The sequence below is a fragment of the Phoca vitulina genome, unplaced genomic scaffold, assembly GCF_004348235.1.
Source record: "Phoca vitulina isolate PV1807 unplaced genomic scaffold, GSC_HSeal_1.0 scaffold34, whole genome shotgun sequence".
NCBI classification, from domain to species: domain Eukaryota; kingdom Metazoa; phylum Chordata; class Mammalia; order Carnivora; family Phocidae; genus Phoca; species Phoca vitulina.
In genome coordinates, this window is record NW_022589737.1 from 20445330 (window position 1) to 20454291 (window position 8962).

Consider the following 8962-nt stretch of genomic DNA (forward strand, 5'->3'; position numbering starts at 1 on the left):
TATTATTGTTTTTATTTTTATTTTTATTTTTATTTTTTAAAGATTTTATTTATTTATTTAACAGAGAGAGAGATAGCGAGAGCAGGAACACAAGCAGAGGAGTGGGAGAGGGAGAAGCAGGCTTCCCGCGGAGCAGGGAGCCCGATGCGGGGCTCGATCCCAGGACCTGGGATCATGACCTGAGCCGAAGGCAGACGCTTAACGACTGAGCCACCCAGGTGCCCCTGTTATTATTGTTTTTAGATTCCACTTATGAGTGAAATCATGTGGTATTTGTCTTTCTACGTCTCAGTGACATATTTCACTTAGCATAATACCCTCTAGGTCCCTTGCATTTGATATGAATTTAAGAATCAGCTTATTGGCTCGACTGGCGGCAGGGGGGTAAAATGTCGGCTCCAGGAGCCTACCATGAGGTTGCTGGGCCTTCCTCGGGGCCACCATGCCCCCATCCCATGAAGAGATAGTGGTGGTCAACAGTCACTTCCCCATGCCTTCTGCATCAGTGCTGTGGCCGGTCAGGGGCTGGTGATGGGTGAAGGTGGGAAGGGCGTGAATCCTCCAGTACTACGCCCAGCCAGTGTCCATCCCCAGTGCCAGTGCAACTGCTGTGCAGATGGTCTGCACGCTGCAGCTGGTCTCCTTCCTCAACTCCCCTGCCCAGTCCAGATATGTTGTCCTTCCTGCAATAAGACGATTGTGACTAAGCTGTCCTGTAACACCGGCACCCTCACCGGGCCCTCCTGTGGGAACCTGTGCCTGCTGGGGTGCATTAGCAGGCTGCTGCTTCATCTCTTTCTGTGTGGACGCCCTCCAGGATGTGGACCCCGCTGTCCCAACTGCAAAGCTCTCCCAGGCACCTACTAGCATTTGTATTACTTGGCCAGACCTGGAAGGAACAGCATGTTGCAGAAAGTGCTCTCTGACTCTCACCCAGTCCCGCCCCTGGTGGGGGTTCCACCTTGGTGATCTCATCTCTCCAGGGGCTTCACCTTTGTGTCTTCTCTTGGGGAGAAGATATCGCAAGAATAACACACCTCCAACCCCCCCGGGATCGCTGCTTGGAGTCATGCAGGGGACATGCAGAGACATTCACCTTGAGTGCTGGTTCAAGGGTTTCCTGCCTACTGTGACCTCAATCACCTCATCTAACAGTGACCATTGCCCTGTCTGAATATCTTCTGGTGATTTAACATTGGCCAGCTTCCTTTCTTGCCTCTGTAGCCCTTTCTGGGGGCAGCCTCAAACTGAGAAGGCACAATTTCTTTATTTTTGTGACTGTGCTGGCCTGAATATGGCTGACCAGGCTTTAGTGTCTGCTGTCATGTTCATCTATTCCCACTTCTGATGACAAAAAGCTTGCCTTATAAACTAAGGGCTTGGCTCTCAGGGCAGGCTTTTCATTAGCACACAAATTCACTTTAATTTCTTCATTCCTTTTTAAGTACGAGGAGGAGCTATTCATACCCACGTGACACACATCCATGAGGCCATAAATGCATCCTAGAAATGTAAGGTTGGGTCTTATCATGGATCTGCCTTCCCTCAGTTCTCTGTACCAGATCCTCAGCTACATTCCATGAAGGGCTTTTTTCTTTAAGAGGAGCTATTTATATTTACCATGTTTATGACCTGCTTTTGGTCATAAACAACTTTGAACATAATTTTGAAAGGAGGGATTTATAGAACCATTTTTCTTAACCATATGACTGTTAACATTTTCCCATTTGCCAGTGCACTCTCATTTTGTTGTTGTTGTTAACAGAAAAAGTAATGGATAATTTTATCCACTGTTTCTACTTGGGTTTAGTGTGGTTCTTAAAAATCTCTATTAGTGGGACCCTTTTGGGTTCCCAGTGATGTGTTTAGAAAGACAAAGGAAAGCACAGTTTCAGCACATCCTGGTACCATGGTGCTGGAAAGCTTGGGAACCTGACCATTTCAAAGGGGGAATCTAAATTCTGATTTTATTTTTTAGAAATACAATTGGTTGTATAACATCAGAAGACATGATTTCTAGGATTCAATCAGCAAGCCAGAGTTCTCAATTAGCTGCTGTGTCATCTTTGAAATCAAAACAAAGCTAGGCTCGACTTTCAACAGTCCCCATTTTCATAATAAATAGACACAGGAATGCACATGAATAATATTATGTAGAAATCAAGCCTAGACCTTGAACAAATATCTGTCATAACCATTGATTCAGCTTATTCATTTGAGGTTTTGAAAGTTCAATAATTATTTTCGCAATGAATATGGATACCACATAGTACTTTGGTGTTATCTGCTTTTAAAAAATAAAGTCTTTGGTTCACTTGGTGAAAAAAAAAAAAGATTCAGCTTGCCAATTTTTGCAAACAATAATAGTAAATAAATAAATCCAGCTGGGATTTTGATAGGAATTGTCTTGAATCTGCATATATATATATATATGGGGATTATTACCATTTTAATAATATTAAGTAAGACCTCCAATTCATCAACATATGTGTTTTTCATTTATTTATATCTTTTTAAATTACTTTCAATAATGTTTTGAAGTTTCAGTGTATAAGTCTCATACTTTTGTTAAATACATTCTTAAATATGTAATTTTTGGATGTTTTTAAAAAGGAAACATTTTTTATTCTATGTTTGGACAGTTCATTGATATTTGTATGTTGATCTTGTATCCTGCAACATTTCTGAAATTTTTTTAATTACTTCAAAGAGTCTGTATCTTAGGATTTTCTAAGTATGTAATCATGTCTTTTGCAAATATAGTTTTTTCCTTTTCAATGTGGATACTTTTTATTTATTTATTTATTTAGCCTAATTGCCCTGTGTACTGGGTTGGATAGGTTCTTCTTCAAAATTCATGTCCACCAGCACCTCTGAATGTGATCTTGTTTGGAAATAACATCTTTGCAAATATAACTGGTTGAATAAGATGAGGACATACTGCCTTAGAGAAGATCCTAAAGCCAAGGGTTGGTGTTCTTACAAAAAGGCCATGTGAAGAGATACAAACACAGGGACTGGGAAAATGACCACGACAAGATGGAGGAAGAAATTGGAGTGAAGCAGCTATAAGCCAAGGAAGCTAAAGATTGCTGGCAGCTACCAGAAGCGAGGAAGAAGCAAAGAAGTATCCTCCGCTACAGTCTCCAAAGAGAGCATGACCTTGCCAACTTCTTGACTTTTAGCCTCTTTAACTGTGAGAGAATACATTTCTATTATTTTAAGCCACCCAATTTGTGATACATTGTTGTGGCAACCTTGGGAAATTAATGCATAATAGAAAAACATGGCTTTGGAGTCAGATTGACCTGAGGTTGTTTCCAGCAGTCTATCACTAATTAGCTCTGAGTCACTGAGCAAATAATTTAAGTTTTCTTGTGTCCTCTTCATTCTATGAAATGAGATTAAGGAAAACCACACATTACAAAGTGTGAAATGCATAATTTTATAATTAATACTAATAAATTTTTAAAATCTTATTTATCATTATTGTTGCAGTTGTTGCTGTTAAGTGAAACTGTACTAGTGGAACTTCTATCTAAAAAAGAATCCTAAAATAAGTCAGTCAGTTCTCCTATTGAGAAAAATATCATAGACAATTAACACATCAGTTTGACAATTTCCTCTATGTGCTTTTGGCTGAATTTGGATTCTCCTCCTTGATTATGAATAGTTTCATGCTCTTCAGATTATAAAGTATAAATTAGACTAGGGGTGCCTGGGTGGCTCAGATGGTTAAGCATCTACCTTCAGCTCAGGTCATGGTCTCCGGGTCCTGGGATCGAGCCCCACATTGGGGTCCCTGCTCAGTGAATAGTCTGCTTCTCCCTCTCCTTCTGCCTCTCCCCCTGCTCATGGTCTCTCTCTATCTCTATCTCTATCTCTCTGTTTCAAATGAATAAATAAAATCTTTAAAATATATATATAAATTAGACTATTCTACAGGGACAAATATTATGTTTAGTAAACATCCATCCCCTCATGGATCCCATCTTCTACTTAGACGGTCACCTTCTCCCCGCCTTATCACTGGGATGACATCGCTTGACTCACCAAGAGTGCATTCTACAACATCAGTTGAAATTGCAGCGTGGTTCTGACCATTCCTGAATGCAACATAGCCAAAATCATTAACAGGACAGGCTCTGCTGCTAACGGCTGCTTGTTTTCTTCCTGTCAAGTTTACATTTCTTAGGGTGAGAAGCTAGGTGAGATGAAATAGAGCAGGCTTTTAGAAGGCTTTTGACAGATGGGTTCTCTGACTGTTTATAGCCTAGGAGGATCAATAGAAACTTGTCACACACACACACACACACAATCCTGCTCAAGGTAATGAGCATTGGCTAATACAATTTTATTTGTACCCCTGCAAAATGTTTCTGGTCAGAGGTCAGCATTTGTGGGCAAATGCTTGCCTCTGGTATTTATTTTCTAGTAGAGGTTGTTGGACGGCTCACTAGAGGGAGATTATGAAACATTTAAAGTACATATACTGTAATTTCCTCCTACCATGGCCCACCTCACACATATACATATTCAAACATGTTTTTTGAGAAATTCTTGCACTTCAAAGAACAAGCACAGAACATGAATTCTGAAATCAGGCAGATCTGAATGTTCCACTCACTAGCTGTGTGACCACTCAAAACCCCAATTTTCTGATTTATTAAATGGAAATTAATAGTATCAATCTCATGAGCTTTTGCTGATTTTGTTTACAAGTTCATGTCCTCCTTTAGACTAAACTCTTTGAGGAGAAGTCCTTTACATCTCTCGCATCTAGAATAGTACTTAGTATATGTTAAGCATTCCAAGTATGTGTTAAACATTCCACTCTTGCTGAATGAAGGATGGCTGATGCTTAAATTAGGTTTGCTTCTTATATAGTGTTTAGTTTTTATCAAGTTACTTCACTTCTCTCTGACTCTGTTTCCATATATGAGAACTATAATAGATAATGTACAAAATAATGTCTTAGGTCTCTGCCACTGTTAAAATTCATGAAGTCACTGATTATTCCTAGTGGGGAAAAGGAGATGGTGCTTCCATATGATGGTTTCCTTATTTGGATTTAATTTCACAGCTATTGAACTTTTTCCTCAATGCTTGCTCATTTGTATCCAAAGGCATGTGCTTAACTGAGTAAAATGCAATCCAGCAGAGCATGTACTATTTAGAAGAACCTTAGATCTTTATTTGAAATATCTTTCAGGAGACTAAGAGAGTCAAGAATGAGGAATACATCATCACTTTGTCATGATATACATAGGCATTATTTCAATACTTTTTACCTCATTTGCAGAATAATCACATTTCCTTGCATCTGGGGGGAAAAATCAGAGTCAGCCAGAGTGATACTGGCTTTAGGCAAAACATATGCTTTGTATTTATCAAAGTTTTCAGCAATACCTACATAGCCTCTACTGATGATCCATTTTTAAGCCATTCCTGATTATGGCATTTCTCCCTTTAATCCAAAGTATCTTAAGCCATGTATCATAAGCATACCTCCTTCCTCCCATCTTAGGCTGTAAGAGTCAGGAAACGGAAGTTCTGATATTTTCTTTTCCCACCTTAGAAGTTGGTCAATTCCAAGTTTATTTAAGGAAAAGCAGACTGAGTAAAGGTATGTGTTTTTCACACGGACTAACAAAGATGCAATCTTGCTCTCTAATCGAGGATTCAGAGAGAAGGCTCTGTGGTGTCATGAGGTGTCATACATCCAGGAAACAAGCGGCAGCTGGTTGCTGTGGAGGTAGCTAATGTGCAAATTTGCTAATTAGAGAAATGCAAATTTTAAAGACATATTCTGTTATACCCTGGAGCCATCTTGAAGCAATCAGTGTAGGAAGGGTCCTAAAAGGGCTCACCTTTGGGGGATCTTGGAGCCAAGAGGTGCTTGGTTTACACTTATTGGTACATATTGAAGCAGTAGCTACTGCTCTAGATGCAGAGAGTTTAAATACAGGAGTGGTTTAAATTGTAGAGCAAAGAGAGGAATCTGAAGGACCTTTAACCTGGGTCCCACACTTGTGAAACCATTTGCCATCATGGCATCTCCTATATTCCTATCCTCTGCCCTGTTTTGATTCAATCTCAGATAGTTCAAGGTGCACAATGTGCTGGTGGTACAAGAAGGAAATGGGTTAAAGTAGGAGGAAAATAGGGTTTAAACTACTGTAGAGGGGTGTCTGGGTGGCTCAGTTTGTTAAGTGTCTGCTTTTAGCTCAGGTCATGACGTCAGGGTTCTGGGATCGAGCTTCGTGTCAGGCTCCTTGCTCAGCGGGGAGTCTGCTTCTCCCTCTCCCTCTGCCCCTCCTCCTGATTGTGCTCTCTCTCTCTCTCTTTCTCTCAAATAAATAAATAAAATCTTAAAAAAATAAACTACTGCTAGAGACACAAACAAATTTAAATAAATACTCAATAGTGTTTTGTTTCATTTTGTTTTGTTTTGGCCTAATGACCTGTAGATTTTTTTCCCTTACTGAATTAACTGATTTTTGACTGATTGTTTTTGCCACATGTCTGCCTAAATATCTGGCTTCTAGTGCTGAAGTCTTAACTTAAATTCACTGATTATCAGAGTATAGGTCAGTTGTTCTTAATTTCAAGTTTCAAAATTCCATAGAGATTCATAAGGAAATCTATAAATGCCATAAGGAAATCTAGAAACCTTCTAGAATTTTAGACAGTAGTGTGTGTTAAAATGCATGTACATTTTTCTAAAGAGAAGGTTAATGGCTTCCGGTGTATTTTTCATAAGGGCTGAACCTCAGCCTCCAAATTTAAGAAGAGTGTTACTGTGGTCTTATCACTAATATGGTTCAGGCCATCCTGAATACAATGTCAGTCCACTTCTCCTCAACTCTCTCATTTGCATTCACCGATGCATGGTGTGCAGGGAGGTCACGTGACTTCCAATGTATCATAAGCACAGATGTCAGGAATCACAAGTCCCTGCTACCATTATTGGATCCTGTAGGAATGTTGTCTTTGCCGTAGGAGGCCAGCTGTGGGATGCCCTTAGCTATCTAAGCAGAGACACAAGAGAGTTGAAGTGAGGCCTAACATTGCCCTAAAGAAAGCAAATAGTGCCTCCTCTCATGGGCATTTCTCTGTTCCCTGTTTCTTTTTCTCTTTGTTTCCACAGCACTAATTCCAGAAGTGAGAGCATTTGTTGTTGTTGTTGTTGTTGTTGCTGTTTGTGTATTTGTTTTAAACAGAAGTAGACTAACCCTGGATCTAGAAGTTTAAGGCAGTTTCCTTGTTTTCGCTCTACCTTCTGACACCATGACCTTGGCTGGCTGCTTACTTCCTCCTGCTGTACTTCAGGCACCTTAGCTGTAAAATGAAGGTGGCAATTCATGCCTTATTTTCTTTCAGGGTTGCTGGGGAGATCAAGTGAGGTGATCGAGAAGACTCCTGTGAAAAATAAATTTTCTGAAAACATACGTGGATTATATTTATTTTACGACAGGCCTATTGTCAATTTTTTTACATGGGTAGAGAAAACCATTTAGAATGCTTGATTTTTATTAATGAAATGGCTCTTTGAACTATTTGGAAACTTGGTTTTTCATATATCTCTGCTGAAATAGAAAAGCTTCCCAGTGATGGGAGAGTACGCATGATGATGGTTCACTGTTCATGTTTTGGTGGCTGGGAAAGGCAAGGCTCTCTGTTCATAATTTTGTGTATGGTTAGTTTTTTTTTATATTATACTTATTTATATAGTTATATAACTTATATAATATACATAGTTATAGTTTATATTATTATTATATAGTTATATTTATATATAGTTATTAAAAGTGTTTTATATATATTTCCATTCCAAAGCTAGTTCCCATGGAGTTCAAGAGAGGTATATGTATAGTTTTGGCCTCTTGAGAAACGTTTCTTGAAAATTATCCATATTAAGAATTGGGAAAGCATTGCCAGCCCTGTTTAATTCTGTCTCACAAGGTACCACGTGATATTCTGAGAGGGGCTGCCCTCTTACAGGGAAAGTTTCACACAACTATGAGTGGGCTTGCTGCATGGCATCTCCCCTAGTGAAGATCCACTGAGCCAGCTTCCAACATGCTGGTCAGAAAAGTGAATTTACTGGTTTGTGCCCACTCAGCAGCTTTCTTTGGGCCTATTCTAAGGATTTAAGAAACCAAGGAGAGTTTCTTTTTTAACAGCATACTTGCATCTGTGTCACATAATCATAAAAATCTTGAAAGAAATGTATTGCATGCATTAGGTAAAAAGGAAGTAATAATTCAATGACTTTCCTTCTTTGTAACACTGTCTCAGCCATTTCCTTTATAAGATAGAGACACCTAAACCTCATCAATTCAGAGGCTACTAATATATACTTGGCAATTATTGGCCTGAGTTATTCTGAAGCTTACCCTTGCACTATAAATGAAAGATAGATATTGTCAAATAATAGAAAAAAAAAAAATATATATATATTGGTCTCTGACCCCAGTTCCTGGCCAGAGCTTTCTAAAACCCTTGTAATTTCCTAAGTGATGAGAACACTAAGAGTATCTTTTGTTTTAATATTTGGGTCTTGACCCTGGTTCCTGACACAGAGCTCCTAAATCCCTCAGAATTTCCTGGGTGACAGGGCTGTCTTTTATTCTAATGAAATGACTCTTCATGGGTTCCTGGATAGCTTTAGAATTGAGGCTGGTCACCAGAAAGACTAAGCCATGATTAGAAGCTTGCAACTTTCAGTCTCATCTCCCAGCCTCTGGGAAGGCATGAAGGACTAGAGATTGAGTTAATGGTCAATCATGCCCACACGATGAAGCCTCCATGAAAATTCCAAAAGTAAAGGGTTCAGAGAGCTTCCTGGTTGGTGGACATACCTCTATGCCAGAAGGGTGACAGGTGACATACACTAACTTCACAGGGACAGAAGTTTATGCACTCAGGACCCTTCTAGACCTCACCTATATATCTCCTC

General features: G+C 39.5%; 1 pseudogene; it reads left to right on the forward strand.

Annotated features, from left to right (window-relative positions):
* The first annotated feature begins 389 nt into the window (after positions 1-389).
* Positions 390-867, forward strand: LOC116645819 (annotated as a pseudogene).
* The last annotated feature ends 8095 nt before the right edge of the window (positions 868-8962 follow it).